Consider the following 23216-nt stretch of genomic DNA (forward strand, 5'->3'; position numbering starts at 1 on the left):
GACTGAAAAAGAAACAATGTTGTAATCTGGAACCAAAATTGTACTAGTTAGCACCCAAGGGTGTAGCCTTGTGGTCAATGAAGTGGGTTGAACACCATGAGTTTGTTCTAGCCTTGGGAACAAAATTACCCAGTACCTATTTTTGTTGGGAGGTGACATGTGTTTTGTGAAATTAGTATAGGTGCACAGAAACTAGCCTGAACACCATAGATATAAAGAGAAAAGAGTACGCGGAAGACCTTTACTCCAACTTGTGAAGGTAGAAAGATTGTTTTCGAAAGATCCTCGGCTCAACTAAGACATATCAAAACATGTTTGGAGAGGAAATACAATAATGAAGAAACCCTTTCGAAGAAAAAAATAGAAGAAGAAATGAACAATACCGACAAGAAATAATATATAATAAATGCTTACTACAGTAAAGAAAACAACAGATAACATAAATGAAATATGGAAACCACATCTTTAGTCTTACACAAATTTGTCTGTTGGTAACTCATAATATCAAATAATTGCTGTAGAAACGAAACTACGAAAACCAAAAACAATGTTCGACTGCATTCTGATATTGTAGCTTGCTAAATCCCAGGTATCAGCTAGGATTTTTCCCTCAAACACAAGTTTTTGCAGATGAACTGTCATGTTTAGCTTCTGTAGAAGCCTTCACATCCTTGACCAACTCCAGCCTGTGCACTTCTAGTGTAATACTTCCACTACTCGTCTTGATTAAGATCTGTATTGTTATACTCTTCACCTTTAAGACAGACTCTTCATTGATATCACACTGATAATGTCTTCGAATCTTCAATTTTTTGTTTCCCAAGAAATAGATCCATAGAATTTATCGAGTAGCCAACTCTGCTTTTCTATAACTAGTTCCTGAACACGCGCTTTACGCGTGAACCCTATGTCAATAAGCATACGATTTTAAAAAAAAGTTACATCGATTGATAATATATTAGTGTTGTAAAACAAAATAAAAGTTTGTTATACTTTTTATATCCACAAACATGATGTTCGGTCGGAAAGTTGTAAGACAACAGAAAACGGCAATGTTAAATTATAAAGCTTATTAAATTGAAGGACCTTGAATAGATATTTCAAATTGTTTTAATTTATACAACCACAACAACAACGATATATCTATATAGTACCATAAAGTGGGATGATTTTATTATGTTAAAGTGTTTGAATAAATATTCAGTGTAATCCAACAAAGTGATCTAATAATTACATTTACAATAGTATTTTAAATAAAATAAATTATATTTATTTTTGCATATTACAATTGTTACTTATAATGTATATGTATATATAGCATTCGAGAGCTAACTTTACAAATGTAAAGGTTTCTCAATGCAAATTCATTGTGAATTCTTAAATAACAGTAAGATTTAATCCCAAAGATATACTATAATTTTCTTTAATTAATTAAGTTAATATGAATGGTTCTCATATTTGTATTTCTTTTAAGTTCAACTTTTTAAATCTTTGTTAGAACGAATATTGATATTTTAGCATAAACAATTGTAGTAAGATCAGTGTTTCACTAAAATTTAAAAAATCTTTCAATTCTTTGGTGATTTTTTAGTATGCAGTTCAACTTTATAAGTAAGAATTTCTCACTTTTAAAACCACCCATGTGAAAAAAAAAATGCATAACTCATGAATATTGTCAATTTGGGAAAAAACTACTACCATAAAGAATTTTATGACAATAATGGTAACTTATCTTACTTATACAGCGTGAGAATATGTTAAGCCATTTTTATGTAGGATATCTAGTAGTAGTATTTATCATCGTAAAATTGTTCTCTAACTACATCATATTATGATTACAACATATGTCATAATTGGATACTTTTGAGATTATGTAAATTCTCTAGCATTTTATTCCTACATAATTACTATTCTGTAGTATTAATTATCCAAATATAATTACTAATTAGAAAGTATATTAAGAGATTCTTGAATTGGGAAAAATGTAATCCTAAAATTAAAATTCAAAATTCATGGTAACTTGATCCAAAAGGGAATGAATTATATATTGATAAATAAAGAGTGCATGTTATTGTTTTGTAAATAATATTTATTTATTATTGCAAAGAGTATTCACACTACCTATATTTAAAGGGATGAGAAATTTAAAAGGAACGTAACTGATAAATGGAAAAAGGCAAATATGAAAAAACATAAGTTTCGTGGTATAAGAACTCAAAAGTTTCCAACAAAAAAAAAATGAAAAAAAAAAGAGAGAGAGAAAGGCAATATTAAAATTAAAATAACAATTACCTGGAAATTCAAAATAGAAGAAAGAATGTGATCATAATAATCATGAACTTCACAGTATCCATATACAACAACCCTGCTCGACGTCAAAATTAAATCATCATTGTTAAACAAGAAATATAGAGATCAAAAGATATGTTCATCACATTATTTTACACAAAAAAAAAAATATTTGGAGAAATAAAATATTCATAAATATTTCAATACAGACTATGAAATTTTTTTACCTCATGTAATCTTCAATTTGATATAAAAAAAAAGTATTTCATGTGCACAACAAATCTAATCTTATTTGCACTTGTGTACAACAATCCCTTCATACGATCGGAAAAGCAATTCCTTCAAATAGCTTCTAAACTCTGTTTGTTGTACCCATGTTTTCCAACAATTTCATATCAAAACTGAATATACATTTGTAAATACCTAAAAGTCTTATGAAAAGTTTTTTTAAAAAAGAAGACAAGTTCTTAATAGAGAAATTTTAAGAACAAAGATCAAAGAATTGAACAAAACATTAACAGAGGAAATGAAAAAGAATCTCAAACTCAAAATAGGACTCACCATTTTGGCTTAGAAACGATTGTAAGATCAATGGTGATCTTTGAACTTCTGTTTATAAGATATTACCCACATAACATAGACTTTTGGACTTCTTATTAAATAAAATGAAAAGAAATAGTGAAAAAAGATAACTAAAAGTGGGAAAATCTGATATATATTTTTACCTTAATAATGGAAATAGAATCATTTAATTTTACAAGGGCATTTTGGTATTTCAACTTTTTATTTGTGATGTTCCCACTTATAATAATATAATATATGATGATTGTTTTAATGTCGCGAATAATTAATGCAGCCTTGAATTCTATTTTAACAATTACATCAGTTGGCATTACCATAGAAATAAGCAACTTGTCACTTGGATTGGAAACCATATGAAGTGTTTATCCACTATGGATTTGTAAAAACCTAAGATTTTGTCATCTTCAAGAAACTTCCGATTATGAATAAGAGAAAATTGCTTTGAGTTTACTCCTTGTTTGATCCGAATCCTTTATTTGACATCCTGGATAGTATCGAAAGTCCTTGAATAAACTGTAATTGCACAATTAGCCTCTCTTCACAAAAAATACCTTCGGGAATGAATTGTCGATATAAGCATGAAAGGTGGAGTTTTCTATAATGCCACAATCCATTAGCTTTTGTTCGTCGTTTGTTAGGCGAACATCTTTTGAAAATAGCAGTTGAAGACATTCTGGTATTCCCTCCTCATCATGTAATAAAGATTTCACATATCTGATACTATCTGATTCTTTAACTGTTATAGTGACTGTTTTAATGACCTTCACGTCTATAGTCATATGAAAGAGGATAAACAAAAACAAATTATGGTCCATAACGGTTTAATCAACTGTCAACATGTATTGTTGCAAATATTCTATAGTTCAATGAATTCAGTTTCAGCACAAGAACATTATTTAAACTGTGCTTACAATCATAAACACCAGAAAACGAAAACATTCTAAAGCACAGACCAAAAGTACAGAGCATGCAATTTTTTAAGGTAAAAATCATGTCGTCAACAATGCAATTGTATATTCGGTTTTGCATGTTCAAAGGATTCGGATTGAACTCCTATTGCTTTCACTCAAACCCTACATATGAATAGATAAATGGGATTGTGGTAGATTCCAAACTAGAATTCATATTCCTAAAATCCTAAATCCGCCAAAGGTGGATGTAGAGCATCAGTTATAGATTTATTTGAACATATACCTCATAACTTTACCTTCGACTTTGTATACATGTGTTAAATGTTTTACTAAATAATTAATTTCGATTCCAAATAATCATATGAGTTAGGGTTGAATCCTAAACTTCAAATCTTGGTTGTGATAGCAAATCCCACCATTTTATTTCAAAATTTATATCGATAATTACTTATATGTGTAATTAAACGTGGAATAACATTTTATCTCAGATTGTTACAAGGAGCAAACCTTTTTTTCTTTTTCATCTTCTACAGCAAATCTCCTGCACTTCATGCTTGACTCCATCTTTTTCAAAGCTTTAAATCTCCTACAAAATAACACAAAAACAATAGAGAATATGAGAAGAAGAAAAAAGGTGGTGTAAGAAGCAAGTATTCTAAGCACACAAAAGAACTTTAACTTTCTAGTACAATGTCTTATATATGTGTATGTACTCGGATCAGATCAACCTCAATTTGTTGTAGGAAAAAATATTAAACATCAAAGAAAAATGTGAAAAAGATTAACTAATCTTATAATGTTAACATTCATTATGGAAAAAAATGTTAAACCTCAAATTAAAATGTAAATAGATCTAGTAATATCATCATTATACTCTTTTTTCCTTCTAAAAAACCAATTTAATTCTTAATTAAGTCACAATTAATCTTGAATGTGTGAATACGAATTGACTTGGATCATATCAACCAATAATCCGGGACTCCCGTGTGGAAGGACTCTCACTCAATGGATCAAAGGTTCATCGGGGATAACATGCTGATGACTTCCAAGAGCTCCTATTGGCGGAGTCATTTGGCACCTCGATGTTGACTCATCCCATCTTGAGGTTTAAGAAGGTCAGATGAGTTGAGGATTTTGACTTATTTAGGATTTATTATTCAAGGATTTAGTGTCCTCAATGCCTGCTTTACGCACATAACTGATGTTAATATGTTGATATGCAGCAATGAAGGCTTTAGAGTGATGCATGGATATTTAGAGATGGGGACAAAGATTGGTATGCGCCTCCTCATGAACGTCAAAAGCCTAAGGAACCAAGGGCTGATCTTGAAAGCTTTCGGACCAAGGATATGCTTTTTTGTATAGTGAACAAGGTGGAAGGGTCGGACAAGGTATTTTATGGTTCACTTAACTCATACTGTGCTAAAAGTTACGGTCGTTTGAAGTTGACCCAAAACTTAAAAGAACTTACGAATGACTTGAATGGATTCTCTTTAGGTACTTTTTTTTTTTTTTTTTGATAACCGAGAAATCCGTCTGTGACCCGCCCTTTGGACCAATCACAGCCTTCTAAACTCGGTGGATAATGGGCCCGTCCCTCTACCCTTCTCCACTTAAATACCGGGCTTCGCTTTGCATGGTGTGGGGCTTGAACCTGCGACCTAAGCCACAAATCCTCCACCTTTTGCCACTTGAGCTAGGCCTTGGGGGCTACATCTAGTGACCTTAACACTTAAGAAAATTTGAATTTCTCGGTAAAATCTTACTCACAGCGAAGAATGGTTTGAGTCTTAGCTCAAAAATTTTCCGGGGTGTTACACCTTCGAATAGAAAAAGTCATGTACTTCTCCCTTTCCTTAGAATAGAGAAAGACACATACTTCTCCCTTTCCTTAGAATAGAGAAAACACATACTTCTCCCTTTTCCCCTTAGAATAGATTCTTAGTTCTAGTCAAATGTGGGCATAATAAGGACCACGAAATTAATTACTAAGTCTTCATATAATGGAAATAATTCCAATTAATTAATTTGAATTATTCTTACCATAACAACTTACAAATCATTCCACTAGAAATTCGTAATTGCACTCCTCTATTTATATTTCGAAATTCTCTATTAAACACATATGTAATTCTCCATGTTAAGATTACAGATACTAATCAATTAATTAAAATACTGACGAATTTAATTCAATGATCAATTTCCTTTAGAGCACTGCTTAACTTATTTCATGTGTCGGATTCATAAATTCACTTGTAAAGTTTGACACGATGAAAACTTATAAGCTTCTCAAAAAGGCATATCATCAATCTCTATATCGAGACATGGATTCCATCAACTAACTTATTATTTCACCAATATGCATTATCATCATCAAATCTACCAGGCATATTGACCTATCTTAGAATCTCACATTTTAATAAATCAAAATGATAATTAACATATACAGATCATAATAGTTAAATCAAGATTAAGAATATATGTACAATTAATAGTTTAGAGGATATTATTTTGTTAGTCAGTCTAAAGCAACTATCTCTACTTGGTCCCATTCAATACATACAAAATACACTAGCACAAGAAGTTGGAACTATACCATTCCCATAATCAAGATAAACTACATATAATCTTGTGCTACAATCGTACTGATGACATTTCCAATTCCCATCTTAGATTGTGAATAAAAAAAATTATACTTATAAGAACTGATGATTTAGTGTATGAGCTAAAACTCTATACACTAAATCATCGACTATAAACATCAATTGGAGGAAAAGCTATATGTACCCTATTAATGAAGTGCAAACCATGGAGTATCTAAATGCAATATTGGGTGGGGAAATAGGTGTTTTGCCAACAACATATTTAGGGATGCCTCTGGGAGCTAGTTCTCAGTCTTATGAGATCTGGAACAAGGTGGTAGAAAAGTGTGAGATGAAGTTAGCAAGGTGGAAATCACAATATCTCTCCAGAGGTGGGAGATTTACTTTGATAAATTCGGTCCTTGATTCCCTCCCAACTTATATGATGTCGGTGTTTCTAATTCCTCAGATAGTCATTGACAGATTGGACAAAATCATAAGAAAGTTTTTGTGGCAGGGAAATAGTGAGAAAAAGAGTTATAACCTAGTCAAATGGGATGTTGTAACAGTGGGTAAAAGACAAGGGAGATTGGGTATTAAGAACTTGAAAAATCAGAACAAGGCTCTCAGAATGATATGGCCGTGGAGGTTTTGCAATGAAAATCAATCCTACTGGAAGGAAGTCATTAGTGCAAAGTATGAAGGGCAAGATTGCTGAATGACCAAAGTATGAAGGGCAAGATTGCTGAATGACCAAAACTGTTACTACACCTTATGGAGCAAGTGTATGGAGGTCCATTAGATCCTTGTGGGATGATTTCAAAAACAATACAAGGATCAAAGTGGCAAATGGGGAAAGAACTAACTTCTGGATGGATGTATGGCATGAGGCTGGCAGGCTAGAAAATTTGTTTCCAGATATTAGTACCTTAGTGTCACACCAACACAAGTCCATAGGTGATCACTGGTCTCCCCAAGGGTGGAACTTCATTTTTAGAAGACACTAAAATGATTGGGAGATCCAGAGAGTTACTGATTTTTACAACACCATTGGTCCGGTCAATGGATTGGAAGGTGGGCAGGATACTTTATGGTGGAAGGGCAACAAAAAAGGTATTTTCAAGGTGAATTGTGCTTATAACTGGTTGAACAACTCCTACCAGTTGACAAGTAACTGGCCTTGGAAAGGAATATGGAAATCCAAAATACCCCTCAAAGTGTCATGTTTTGTGTGGTTATTGGTCAAGGAAGCAGTTTTGACCCAAGACAACCTAATGAAGAGAGGGATTCCATTGTGCTCAAGGTGCCTATTTTATGGGGAAACTGTTGAGACAGTTAACCATCTTTTTCTACACTGTAGAGTAACTAGCCAACTCTGGAGACTATTCCTAAATCTCAAGGGCGTTTCATGGGTCATGCCAAGCAAGATCACTGAAACCATTCAGAGTTGGGAAGAAGCTGGAATGCAGTCTAAGAGCAGAGAGAGATGGAGAATTGTCTCTACTAGCATTTGGTGGGTAATATGGAAGGAGAGGAATTCCAGATGTTGTGATAGTACAGAAAATAGTATGGAAAAAGTCAAGCTTAATTGCTTGTTGCTACTGTGTTTTTGGTGTAATCAATTATACTCCACTGACACTATCTCCCTAATTGATGTACTAGACTCAATTTAGGATCAGATAGCTGGATTTGATGATCTCATTGTAAATATGGCTCAGTACTAGCTATGTATTGTTGTAGTAATATGCAAAGTTACATGTTTCAAAAAAAATCGACACCATAAATGAATATATTATCTATTAAAAATGAATAAATAATTATTCTATAATAAATATTGTATCTATACACATGGTTAATAGTATATATTCCCAACAAAATTTAGCCACGTCAACTTTAATCAGAAAGTGAAATTGGTGAATCCTATCAGAGCTTTTTGAATGAAATATTTCACCTCAATATATTATTGGAACATGAATAATAATAACAATTATCTACTCATAAAATTATAATGATGGTAAATTTTTCTCTAATGTTAAACAGATATATTCGAGCATTATGAATTAAATCATTTTTCATAAAGAACAATTTACCCCCGAAGTATAGTTCTCACCGCAAATCAGGATTAATTGAATTCAAAAGCGAGTAGTGTGTATTGTCTTGGAAACGCAAAAAATAAAACAATTATTTACACATACAACGTAACTACCTAAATCCAATTTTCTACACTAGTGTTTGGCATCAATTTATTTATCAAGTTAGTACTTCCATATAATTATTATTCCACTATTGGTGTTTATGAAACCAACATCCACAATGTAATGTCATTTCGACACTATAAGATAAAAGGTGTGGTGTTTCCTTTTTGTAAGACCACACATGGATAATTCAAGAAAATGAACTTGTACTTGTACAATAGTTGAAAGTGGCATTATGAACACTTTTGACCTTCAATCATTGATCTTCATTGCCAAATCAAGCAAACAATTAAGCATGATATTCACTGAAAATCGGTGGTTATCACGACCCAATTTAGGAACGTGACCGGCGCTAAGGGGGAGAATCCCAAATCAAGCCTTACTAGAATTCTACAGAAAATCGGACAAAATTTCTTTTGTTTCTAGGCATATCCTGAATTTTTCCTGTCTCAATCAACAACACAACTAATATCAACTATAAGCCAAGATATAATATCCATCGATGATCTAATTTCCATGCAATAATACTAATTCATCTCCAAAATACGAAAAAAGAAGTTCAAAACTAGTCATTGGACTACAATACGAAGGAATAATCATGACTCAAATAAAAGAAATGACAAATGGAGCGACTCTAAGAGTTTTTAAAAAATAAAATAAATCATAGCAATTCAATATGTCTGCCACGCGAAGCAATGCGAGGCTCACCAGATATTATCAATCCACACTCTCTAATTAATGAGATCTTCTCTAATGTCACCTAAGTTCTCTGTAAAAACATTTAGCGAGGAGTGAGACACTAGCTCACTGAGTAATAATACTTAACCACAACCATTTTATTGAGGGAACAAGTCAGAAAACATGCTAGTATAATAATCAAAATGATGAAATCAATGCCCTTTCAGAAACGGTAACAATATTTAATCTTATTTGTCTCCTGTAAGCAAAATCAATGTGAACTTTTAGAAATAAACTTAGAAAAACACTTTCATATCAATCTTATATTTGGGAGGTTTCCAAGGATGAATCATGTAAGCATTGTGGCCTTATCTTTAAGAAGTAACCAATAACTGTGAACTCCTCATAAAGGAGTTAAATATTCATATTGGTAGATCCCTACTCGAGGGATATCGGTAACGATATGCTAGTCCTACATTTCCATTATCAAGGGCTTTATCAGTAATCTATAACTACAAGGTGCACTAGGTCTAACGAACCTATCGTTAGCTACGGGATCCATCAAGGTCTATTCTCATTTATACTTTTCTTTGTAAACAATAAAAACATTTCAAAATGTTACAAGACATTTAAGTTCTTATCATAGTATATAAAACTATAATAAAAAACATACGTCAAAATAGTATTTCTCAAGTAAATGTTAAACTCTTTTGATAACGGTAATCATATCTCAAGTACCAATAAACATGCCTTATAAAAATGAGTTCATCTCAAATAACTATTTCGGTATCATATCAAATAAAAGACTTGTACAATATGCAAGTTCAAATCATTTCAGTAAATCATTCACATTATAAACCATGTATAAATCATGAATGTTATAAAACATAAATTATGGCAAGATTACTACTCACTGTACTCGTCTTGACATACCAAGCTCGTCACTCGAATGGTCCGTATGAATTTGTTTGGTCAAACTATAAACACATTTATAACAATTTTGTGTTAACTCCTTCATTTAGGCTATTTCATGCTAAATTCAGAATACCCAGCCCCTTTTGGACTTCTTGATTGCCCACTAACTTGATGAACCATACATATTCAAACAATGAGTAATTCAATTGGAGCAATAAGCTATTAACTTCATCTAATTTATCCATCCTATTCATCTAATTATATATCTGTAGTAATAAAATTTCCATCCCCCAAAGTAAACTACCTAGACTAGGAGTCTTAGAAGATCTGTTGAAGAAGAAAGAAAACAAAGATTTACCTCATACCTCTTTCTCCTCCTATGCCCCTCATAGTCCCACCCTTCAACTCTTTCTTCTCGTCCTTTCTCCTTCGATGGAAAAGAAATGCAACATCTAGTGTTCGTTCCCTTTTTCTTACTTTTTCAAAGTGGTGAAGGAATATTGAAAGGGTAAAACCCTTCCCCTGTACGTATAATGGGCTAAAGCCCTCTTTCTTTTAATTGTTTTCTATTTTTAATAATCTAGTCCCTTACTCTTTCTTTCTTCCTTTTTTTTCAAAGAAAAGACATAATTGTCCTTATTTTTACCACTTTCTCTTCTCTTCCGCTTCAGAGGTTAATCAATAGGGAAATCCGCATATTTTTTATCCTCCTCTAAAAAAATCTTTTTGCATGGGCATCTTCTATTCAAAAGGATCTTACTCAATTCAATAGAAACTTAACTTCTACTCCACTTTTTTTCTTTTCAAGCTAAATTGTACATATAGGGTATTACATTCTACCCACCTTAAAAAATTTTGTCCCCGAATTTAAACAAGTTTGTACCTGTAGGCTGAAACAAGAGAGGATACTTGACTCGCATATCATTTTCCAACTCTCAAGTAACTTCTTTAATTGTGTGGTTTTTCTACAAGATTTTTACGGATAAATTTTGATCCTAACCTTTTTTACTTGTTTGTCAATAGTAGCCACTGGTTCTTCGGCATAAGTCCACTTCTCCTCAAGTTGTATAGTTTGTGCTTCAAGCACATGAGAAGAGTCTGACATACATTTTCTTAGCACACACGACATACTGGGCAAGTAAAATACATCACAAAAGGAAATGCTAAATGACACAACACCACTCTCTCATAGGGCCAAGAAGTTTTTATATGATCTTATAAATTTTGAGCTCAATTTTCCTCCTCTCTTTTTTTTTCGAATCACTTCACTTCATTTGCTAAGGGACTCTTAGGAAGATTTGGTCCCCAACTATGCATTCTAAATTCCATTTCCTCTTATATGTATAAGACTTCCACCTACTTGAATTGTGAGCAACTTTTGTCTGATTAATTGAACCTTGTCCCTAGCTTCCTGTAACAAGTTTAGGTAGTCCCAAATTCAAATATATTAGCCACGTCAACTTTGAACCATTTGATGGAGAATGACATCTTCTAGCATACTAGGCTTCTTATAGAGACCTCTAAAAGCTTGACTAAAAGTTATTATTGTAGCAACATCGGCTATTGGTAAGTAAATATCCCAACTACACTTAAAATCAAGAATACAAGCTCATAACACACCCTCTAATATTTGTACAGTACGCTCAGACTGCCCGTTTGTTTACGAATCAAATGTAGTGATAAAATCTATTTATGTACCCAATATTTCATGGAAAAATTCACAACAACAGGAAGTAGACAGTAATACTCTGTCAAATATGATGGACACTGAAACTCATGGAGTCAAATAATTTTGGTCATGTAAATTTCTATAGTTGTTTCTCCATTTATCTAGTTTTGAACAGCAAGAAGTGTGTTGACTTTGTAATTCGATCTACAAATACCCACATAGGGTCATAACCTCTAAGTGTTTGTGGTTATAACCCGGTCATAAAATCAATAGTAGCTCTTTCCAATTTACCTCCTGAACCTCAAACTACAGTAATAGTCTTGTATGTTGCTTATACTAATCTTTAACAAGTTCACAGGCCAACCAACTAGAAGTAAAGTAAGCAATATATTTGTTTATATATTCTCACCATTACAATCACTTCAGGTAATGATATGCCTTAGTGGATCCAGAATCTACAATGTATTTAAAGTTATGGGTTCCTCAAGAATAATCTCTCTCTCACCATCTATGTTCGATTATCACAATCAACCACTTACTCCAAAAGCAACATATTGTTAATACTCATATTCTTGTCTTTACTCACAAGAACCTTATTTCAGTATTCACAAAATTTCCATCCTTGTATTAGGTGACCTCAATGGGTATGCATATCTTAGGTGAAAAGTATATTTGCAAGAGTTATATGTCAATTAGCTCATGGATTTGCTTCTCAATGCATCTGCCTTAACGTGGTCATTTTCCAGATGACACTGAATAGTGAATTTAACAGTCATCGAGTAGTTTCCTCTGGTGGTGTAGATTGAAGAATCAAATCTTTCTACTTGAACATAAATACAAAGCTCTTGTAGTCTATAAAAATCTCATCGGTTTCATGGTATAAATAGCACATCTAAACCTCTACCATTATCTTCAAATTATGAGTGGAATAGTTCTGCTCCTACCAATTTAGTTTCCTCAAAACATAAGCTATTACACGACCATTTTATATAATAACATATTCTAATTCCATCCTTAAAGCATCACAAAGCACCATGAATGCTCCAATGCTAAGAATAGCACTATCACTGGTATGATGGTCAATATGTCTTGAGCTTATAAAGCTCTACTCACATTCCAACATCTACTGAAATTTGTTTCTTTTCTTTTTATAACTTGGTCAGTAACGCAACAATTCTTTAGAACTACTCCACCAAACATTTATAGTACAATGTCAAGTGATTCTATCTTTTCAGTACACATAATAATTTCAATTCGTTGATACACTAATTTACAATTACAAAACTCGACATAAAGTTGATATTCTTGTCATTTTTTAAATACCATCCAGAGATGATCCTTGTGTTCATTATAGCTATGAGAATAGACTTGGATATAATTTAAACATTGGCACTGAAAGATTCATAATTTTCAACTCTTTAGTAAAATTCCAACAAAAGAAAAATATCCCACGGGAGTAGGAACCAGTAAAATTCATAATTTTGAACTCTTTAGTAAGATTCCCATAGCAGGTTCTTAGTTTTGGTCTTTTGAATGAATGTTTGATCGTTCACTAATCACGTTATATATTTCCAATCATTTTAGCAATGTCAACTACCTCAAAGTACACTAACGTCTTCATATAAAAGGTTTTTAAAGGGGCTAACCAACCTTCCAACAAATCTCTAAATCTTAAAAAACTCTAGTCAATCGAAAAATCTAGAGTAATATATCAATTCAATCCATCTTTTTGAACTAATTTCTTAAGCCTATTATCAAGTTACTCACTTTTAACGGTCTAGAAGGAAAAAAATCATAAATAACTTAGGGAATCGCCTCAATTTGTTGGTGTTCCCCTACTAGTATCTTGATTAGTATAATATCATGTCATGTATTTAGTCATGCATCGTCGGAACGTTGCCAAATTTACAGTACTCTTGTTGGAACATGCTAGAGCTCATAAAGCTTTAAGTATTTCACCCCAAGAATCTTTACCGAAAATCTCTAAGGATTTTTGAGTTGTTAGAACCTACGAATCTAGGAGGTTTCATCTTTAGAAACTCCGAAGCATACTTTTTTTGAAAGTTTGAATCTTTGTAGTTGCTTGAAGATGGTCTTGGGACCTATTTGGTGCCTGACTCCATTCATTATGTCCATTAATATCTCTAAATCATTACAGGAACATACGTGTCTTAACAGTAACATTCTCATATTGTTAAAGTGATAGAGTAGTGCTCTTTCCAGACGAGATATATATTACATTTCACATATGTGCACAAAATCCCTCAAAGTGGCATAACGACCTCTTTCTTGGACTTTTCAACTACTTCAGTAAGCTCCCCTTAATTGGAAGAGATAGATGTTTACACGGTGACCATTGAAGACTCCAAACCTTTGGACTATTCTTGTTATTGGGTGACTAAATTCAAAATGTGTTATAGAAAGATAAACAATGTTAGATTCATATAGTTGACCTTATGAGTCGCACACATAAGGAGGAATGAGATAGAAAGACAGACACATCCTATCACGTCTTTGCAGAATCACGATTATAGAAATGGACAACAACGTAACCATAATTGAGATTCTACTACTAACGTATGCTCCATAAGTCAAGGGAATAACCTAAGCTCTGATACTAACTTTGTCAAGACCCAATTAAGGAACGTGACCGGCGCTAAGGGGGAGAATTCCAAAGCAAGCCTTACCAGAATTCTATAGAAAATCGGACAGAGTTTCCTTTGTTTCTAGGCCTATCCTGAATTTTCCCTACCTCAGAAATCCACAACACAACTAATAAGAACTATAGGCCAAGACAGAATATTCATCGATGATCTAATTGCCAAGCAATAATACCAATTCATCCCAAAATACAACAAAATAAGTTCAAAACTAGTCATTGGACTACAATACGAAGGAATAATCATGACTCAAATAAAGGGAATGACAAATGGAGCGACTCTAGAGTGTTTTTTTAAAAAAAAAAAATCATAGCAATTCAATATGTCTCTTGCCGCGCGAAGCAATGCGAGGCTCACCAGATACTATCAGTCCACACTCTCTAATTAATGAGATCTTCTCCAATGTCACCTAAGCTCTTTGTAAAAACATTTAGCAAAGAGTGAGACGCTAGCTCAGTGAGTAATAATACTTAACCACAACTATTTTAATTAGGGAAAAGTAAAAAAACATGCTAGTTTAATAATCAAAATGATGAAATCGATGCCCTTTCAGAAACGGTAACAATATTCAATCTTATTTGTTTCATGTAAACAAAATCAATGTGAACTTTTAGAAATAAACTTAAAAAAATACTTTCATATCAATCTTATAGCTAGGAGGTTTCCAAGGATGAATCATGTAATTAGTGTAACCTTCTCTTTAAGAAGTAGCCAATAATGGTGAACTCCTCATAAAATAGTTAAATATTCATATCGCTAGATCCCTACTCAAGGGATATTGGTTACGGTATCATAGTTCTACCTTCCCACTAGCAAGAGCTTTATCGGTAGTCTGTAACTACTAGGTTCACCAAGTCTAATGAACCTGCCGTTAGCAACGGGATCCATCAAGGTCTACTCCCATTTATCAATAGAAACATTTAAAAATGTTATAAGACATTTAATTTCTTATCAAATCATAGTATATAAAACTTTAATAAAAAACATATATCAAAATACTATTTCTCAAGTAAATGTTAAACTCTTTCGATAACGGTAATCATATCTCAAGTATCTATAAACATGCCTTAGAAAAATGAGTTCATCTCAAATAACTCATTTGATAGCATATCAAGTAAAAGACTTGTCTCATATGCAAGTTCAGAGCATTTCGGTAAATCATTCACTTTATAAACCATGTATAAATCATGAAAGTTATAAAACACAAATTATGGTAAAATTACTACTCACAGTACTCGTGTTGAAATACCAAGCTCGTCACTCGAATGGTCCGTATGAATTCCTTTGGTCAAACTATAAACACATTCATAACAATTTTGTATTAACTCCTTCATTTAGGCTATTTCATGCCAAATTCAGAATACCCAACCCCTTTTGGACTTCTTGGTTTCCCACCAATTTTATGAACCATATATGTTCACGCCATGAATAATTCAGTTGGAGTAATAAGCTATAACTTCATCTAATTTATCTATCTGATTCATCTAATTCTATATTCTCTAGCAATAAAATTTCCATCCCCCAAGGAAACAAAGATTTACCTCAAACCTCTTTCTCATCCTACACCCCTCACAGTCTAACCCTTCAACTCTTTATTCTCTTCCTTGCTCCTTCGCTGGAAAAGAAACGCAGCAGCTAGCGTTCGTTTTCTTTTTCTATTTTTTTCAAAGTGGTGAGGGAATATTGAAAGGGTAAAACCCTTTCCCTGTACGTATAATGGGCTAAAGCCCTCTTTATTTTTTATTTTTTTCTATTTTTAATAATCTGATCCCTTGCTTTTTCTTTCTTCCTTATTTTTTTCAAACAAAAGACATAATTGTCCTTATGTACATATAGGGTATTATAGTTCTTGACTAGTACGGGTTGTAGGAAGTCTTACGGACCTAGGTCCAAATCATAGAAGTCATTTGATAGTTAATTTTAAAGGTATTTGGATCTTTTCCTATGAATTTAATACCTATACAATGTTGTTTTGACCCTAATTCTAAGATCTATAAATACATTTCAACTCCTAATTCTACCTAAACCTTTTCATTCTCTCAAATTTCCAAATTCCATCCAAGTTCATCCCCTCTAAATTCTCTCAAGCTTAAAGGAAAAAAGCTAGTGTTCAAGCTTCAAGTCTCCTTTTTCCTCCTTTGATTTTGAGATTTGTCATCATGGTATGTGGGAATTCATCAATGAGTTCTATTCACCCATTAAGTACCAAAAGATCTCAATTCTCCAAATTCAAGTTCATCAAAATTGGTTAGGATTTCATCAAATTCTCCATTGGTCTTCGTTGTTACGATTCAATTATTTGATTTTATTCTTCTTATGAATAATTTGAGTATTACATGTTTTCTAGTTGATTTCATATGGACACATGTTTCATTCATGATTTTGACTATGAATTTATGAAGATATGAGTTTATGAAGAAAGCTATGATTTTATGAATGTTGATTTATTGAAAGTCTATGCATGATTTATGAAAAGACGTTTTATGATCTAAAGGTTGTTTTTGAAATAAGCATCAATGAAATTGTGAAAGGTTTCCTCACATGTTAAGGAATCATGGTTGGTGAAAGGTTTTCTCACACATGCATGATATATGATTTAAGGAGCTATTCCATGATGATTTAAGAATTTAATTGTGTTTTTCTACGTATGATGTTATGTTTGTGAAAGCAAATATTCCATTGGGATTTAACTTAGCACCGAGAGAATTTTGAGGTGGAGGTTCAAATAGGATAGTCTTTGGTAGCAACCTCTAGTTCCAAAGTACGTATCCATGTAGGATTGTCTTAAATGACCTAGCTAGTGGATCCATAAATAGCATATTAAATATGAAATTAAGCTCTACCTTGGAAAGTAGACTCTCCCTTCTCGTTGTGGGAGTTACATCGGATTCCATGTTATAGCTTGGATGGTCTTTTTTCGGTTAAAGCTAATATCTCACAAAACAAACTAAAGTTACTTTAAAGGTTTTGCGAAGCTTCTACTATGTTTTAAGATGTATTGACCATATTAATGATTTATGATTCCTCTTTAAAGGTTTTTACTATGTTTTAGCTTGGTCATGCGTACCATGTTTTCCTTTATGTCTTCTTATGATCATATTTTGCGTTCTTATGCATATCCCTCATACTTAGTATATTCCATGTACTAATGCATACTTGTTTCTACATTGTCTCATAACGTAGGGTCGGCGCTTCTCCTCTTCCCAATCATGGCTAGTGATCGAATGCTTGATCGTTGAAGACTTGGTGAGTCCTCATGATCCGAGGATCATGTCATTTTAATTTGTTTTCCTCTGTTTAGTTTTTGGATGTTGTATGTGGTGTATGGGTTACGTCATGACTACGTCTTTTGATGTATTTGATTGGCTTGTCAAGACTGTGCAGACTTCCATTTTTACGCCAAACTCTTTCATTTTCTAAGATTTTCTACTTTTGTCTATTATGTTATGTTGTATGTATGTCAAGTGTATTGTGTAGGACCTCTTTGGGTCTTATGCACTATGTCACGTCTAGGGTGTACTGTGGGTCATAAAATACTTGGTATTCAGAGCACAATGTTTTAGAAAAGGTCCTAGGATGTCTGAAAAATCTCTTTTAGTAGAGTCTTGTTCATGAGTGTGAAGCGCGCTACATTTATGAATAGGAGGCTACAAAGCGTTTAGGAAACTTCAATTTTTTATTACTTCAAATATGTACCTTAGAGTCTATCTCTATAAATATCCTTCTCCTAAATCTTGCTCGATGCTTTTAAGGAGATGGCCACTTGAAGAACTTATGTGGGAAGGAATGCGAGTGAGAATGTTGAGCTTGAGGTTCCTCAAGTTCTATCCGATCATTTGGCTAAGAAAGTGACTCATTTTAAATCCCAAGCCACTTTTCAAGTGTTTACTCAAGCTATGATGGTCCAAGAAAATAGGGAAGTTGATGTTCCTATTAACCCAAATGTGGGTACAACAACAACAAGGATAAGGAATTTCACTAGGATAAATCATTCAGAGTTTCATGGGTCAAAAGTGGATGAGGAACTTCAAGAATTCATTGATGAGGTGTATAAGATAGTGGGAATTATGGGATTGTCTACAATGAAGAAGGTTGAATTAGTCACTTACTAACTCAAGGGTGTTTCTCAAGTTTGGTTCAACCAATGGAAGGAAGAAAGGGGGGTTGACGTGAGTCCTCTTGATTGGGAGAAATTCAAATAGCTTTTCTTGATAGTTGATTTCCTTTTGAAATGAGAGAAGAAAAAGTGCTTGAGTTCATTACCCTCCAACAAGGGAATATGAGTGTGAAGGATTATGCTTTGGAATTCACTCAATTGGCTAAGTATGATCCAACTATGGTTGCCGACTCTAGGGCAAGAATGAGTAATAAGTTTGTGTCAAGTGTGTCCGAATTGGTTGTCAAAAAGTGCCGTACCGCTATGTTGATTAAGGAGATGGATATCTCCCGTTTGATGATACATGGCCAAAAAATCGAAGAGGAAAAGCTCAGGGAAAGGGAAAGTGAGTCCAAGAGGGCAAGGACCGATGATGGTGATTTTTCTCATTCTAGGTCTGGTGGACATAGGCGTCCTCAATTCCAGCAAAGGTTTTTCGGTCAAGGTTCTTCTAATGCTCCGACCTCTAAGTTCAACAAAGATAGGGTGTCTAACCATAAACCTCAAGGAGGTAATGGTGGTGGATTTTCTATAACTATTTGCACTAGGTGTAGTAAAAAACATGATGGCAAATGTTAAGCCGGTACGGATGGTTGCTTTGGTTGTGGAAAAAGTGGTCATAAAGTGAAGGATTGTTTGTTGCAAGCTAGTAAAGGTAAGGATGGTAGGCAAGCTCAGCCAGTGGTTCTGGTTTGGGTGCTCCTCGATCATCATAGTAGATTTTATGCACTTCAGACTCGATAGGATCACGAGGATTCTTCGGATGTTGTGACTGGTATGTTGAAAGTCTTTCATATTGATGTGTATGCCTTGATTAATCCAAGTGCTAAGTTATCATTTGTTAGTCCTTATGTGTCCATGAGATTTGATGTTGGTCCCGAAACCCTTTCTAATCCCTTTCATGTCTCTACTCCTGTTGGTTATTTTGTTGTTGGTAAAAGATTTTATAGGAAATATCATATTTCCATTTCTCATAGAGTCACTCATGTTGATCTTATTAAGCTTCATATGTTAGATTTTGATGTTATTCTTGTGTTGGATTGGCTTCATGCATGTTATGCTTACATAGATTTTAGGACCTGATTGATCACATTCAAGGTTCCGAATGAACCTGAGAACAGGGAAATTATGTTCTTAAGGGTCTTTTTATATCTCGCCTAAAGGCTAGGAACATGATTTTTAAGGGTTGTATCTATCATCTTGTTTGGGTTAGGGATATAGATTATGAAATCCCTACTCTTGAGTTAGTTCTGATAGTAAATGAGTTTCTGGAAGTGTTTCCCGATGATTTTTCTGGTATTCCTTCTGAAAGAAAAATAAACTTCGATATTGAACTTCTCCTAGATATGCAACCTATTTCTTTTCCTCCTTATCGTATGGCACCAAAGGAATTTAAGGATTTAAAGGATCAATTGAAAGATTTGTTAGATAAGGGTTTAATTAGACCAAGTATCTCTCCATGGGATGCTCTGGTTTTGTTTGTTTGAAAGAAGGATGGTCCCCTCCGGATGTGCATTGACTATCTACAATTGAATAAAATTACCATTAAGAATAAGTATCCTATTCCAAGGATTGATGACTTGATTGATAAACTCTAAGAAGCAAGTTACTTTTCTAAGAGTGACCTTCAGTCGGGTTATCGCCAATTAAGGGTGAAGTAAAATGACATTTTAAAGATGGATTTTTGAACCCGGTAGAGTCATTATGTGTTTTTTGTGATGTCTTTTGGTTTGACTAATCCCCCGGCGGCATTCATGGATTTGACGAATAGGATCTTCAAGAAATATCTCGATATGTTTGTGATTGTGTTTATCGATGATATTTTAATTTACTCCCAAAATGAGGATGCACATGTTGAGCATTTGAGGATTGTGCAACTAATTCTCAAGGATTGAGAATTGTATGCTAAGTTTAGAAAGTGTGAGTTTTGGTTGAGGTCCGTTGTTTTCCTTGGCCATAATATCTCCAGTGAAGGTATTCAAGTCGATCCTAAGAAAATTGAGACAGTTAAAAATTGACCTAGACCTTTATCCGCTTTAGATATGCGGAGTTTCTTGAGTTTGGCCTGTTACTATAGAAGGTTTTGTGGAAGGATTTTCCTCTATTTTTTCTCCTTTAACGACATTGACTCAAAAGAAAGTGAAATTTCTATGGTCGGAAGTGTGTGAGAAGGGTTTCTAAGAGTTGAAAGATAGAGTCACTTCGGCCCCAATTTTGGCATTACCTGAAGGATCGAATGGTTTTGTGGTTTATTGTGATGCCTCATGAATTGGTCTGGGTTGTGTTTTGATACAACATGGGAAAGTTATCACTTATGCTTCAAGGCAATTAAAGGTGCATGAAAAGAATTATCCAACTCACGATTTGGAATTAGCGGCGGTAGTGCTTGCTCTAAAGATTTGGAGGCATTACTTATATGTTGTTCATGTATATGTGTTTACCGATCACAAAAGCTTGAAATATGTGTTGAATCTAAAGTGTTTGAATCTTCTCCAAAGGAGATGGCTTGAGTTATTAAAGGATTACGACATGAGTGTCCTAGATCATCCATGTCAGGAAATGTGGTGGTGAATGCTCTCAGTCGACTATCAATGAGAAATGTTGCTCATGTTGAGGATGACAAGGAGTTAGTTCGTGATGTTCATATATTAGACCGATTGGGTGTTTGGTTGGTTGACTCTAATGAAGGTGGTGTGGTTATTCTGAAAGGTTCCGAATAATCTTTTGTATCAAATGTGAAGGCTAAGCAAGATCTTGATCCGGTATTAGTTGAGTTGAAGAAGTCAGTTTCCAAAAAGGCCATTGAGGCTTTCTCCAAAGAAGGGGATGGAGTCCTTCGATATCAAGGTCGGTTATGTGTTTCGAATGATGATGAGTTGAGAAATCAAATTTTGACAAATGCTCATTGTTCTCAGTATTCTATTCACCCGAGAGCCACCGATATGTACCGTGATTTGTGTGAAGCCTATTGCTGGAATGAAATGAAGAGGGATATTGCGAAATTTATGGCTAAGTCTGGATTGTCAACAAGTGAAGGTTGAGCATCAGAAATCGAGTGGCTTGGCTCAAACCATTAGTATCCCTAAAAGTGGGAAGACTTGAATATGGACTTCATTATGAGTTCACCTCGTACTCGTCATTAGTTTGGTTCGATTTGGATTATTATGGACCGAATGACAAAATCGACTCACTTTCTTCCCATTAAGACTTTATTTTCAAAGGAAGAATACACTAAATTTTATATTAGGGAAATTGTAAGGTTGCGTGGAGTGCCCTTTTCTATTATCTCAGATCGTGACACTCAGTTCACATCTCAATTTTTGAAGTCATTTCATAAAGGTCTCGGTACCCAAGGGAAACTTAACACGACTTTCCACCCTCAAACCGATGGAAAAATCGAGCATATTAATCAAACCTCAAAAGATATGTTAATAGCTTGCATCAAGGGTAATTGGGATGACTATTTGCCTCTCGAGTTTTCTTATAATAATAACTATCATTCTAGTATTAGGATGGCTCCCTTTGAGGCTCTTTATGGTAGTAGGTGTAGGTCTCCTAATTGTTGGTTTGAAGTTTGTGAGGTCTATTTGATAGGGCTCGAGTTGGTATATGAGTCAATGGAAAAGGTTCAACTCATTCGTGAAAGGTTGTACACGGCTCAAAGACAGCAAAAGTCTTATGCCGATGTTAGAAAAAGAGAGCTTGAACTCAATGTTGATTATTGGGTCTACTTGAAAATTTCACCCATGAAGGGTGTAATGATATTTGGAAAGAAAGGGAAGCTTAGTCTTTGCCATGTGGGCCCATAATTTTGAGGTGTATTGGCAAGGTTGCTTATTAAGTTTTCTAATGATTTAGCATCGGTACATCTGGTATTCCATGTCTCTTTGTTGAAGAAGTGTGTTGGAGATTCGACATCCATTGTATCTTTGGAAGGTTTGGGATTTAAAGAAAAATTTCTTATGAAGGGGTTCCGGATGAGATTCTAAATCGACAAGTTCGGAAGTTAAAAAAACAAGGAAGTTGCTTATGTGACGGTTGTTTGGAAGAATCAATTCTTTAAGGGTGATACTTGGGAGGCCGAAGCGGATATGATATCTAGATATCCTCATCTCTTTCCCTCTACTTTTATTCTAGATTGAGGTCTTAGTCCCTCATGGTTCATTTTTTTTTATTCATGTGTTTTAGTCATTCTTGTATTTACATATGTATGCATGTTCATAAAAAAATCGATTTTGATGTTATGGTTTAGCTTGGATTCTCCATGTTTATGTGCATATGATGAGGTTTGCATTCATGTTGGGTTGTTAGTTTCTCTCTTACTCTATCCATGCTAGCTTGAGTCTCTTTCGAGGACGAATGTTCTCAATGGGGAGATATTGTAACACCTCGAAAATTGACAGTTGAGTTGAATTGGAGAAGTTTAGAAAAAAGATATTGCATGAATCTGATGCTATGGATCGACCTATGGGTCGTAGAGCTTCCTATGGGTCGTAGAAAGGGTCTCGTAGACATTGGGTAGGATTTTGGAATCCTAAGTTTCTGAAGTTTGACCTATCGGTAGCTAGGACGAGCCGTG

General features: G+C 34.0%; 1 long non-coding RNA gene across 4 annotated transcripts; it reads right to left on the reverse strand.

The window, feature by feature from the left end:
* Positions 1–398: 398 nt before the first annotated feature.
* Positions 399–16210, reverse strand: LOC102593055 (uncharacterized). 4 transcript variants are annotated; one of them, XR_001472719.1, is made up of 6 exons: positions 16023–16210; positions 15712–15774; positions 4290–4368; positions 3186–3384; positions 2293–2365; positions 399–905 (listed from the first exon to the last, which is right to left on the reverse strand). It is a non-coding gene; the product is annotated as an uncharacterized lncRNA (long non-coding RNA). The 4 variants fall into 4 exon arrangements; XR_001472710.1 differs by having other exon boundaries at positions 3186–3640; XR_001472716.1 differs by lacking the exon at positions 3186–3384 and adding an exon at positions 9268–9328.
* Positions 16211–23216: the final 7006 nt, after the last annotated feature.

Source organism: Solanum tuberosum, unplaced genomic scaffold (genome assembly GCF_000226075.1).
Source record: "Solanum tuberosum cultivar DM 1-3 516 R44 unplaced genomic scaffold, SolTub_3.0 scf00001, whole genome shotgun sequence".
In the NCBI taxonomy this organism is placed as follows: Eukaryota; Viridiplantae; Streptophyta; class Magnoliopsida; order Solanales; family Solanaceae; genus Solanum; species Solanum tuberosum.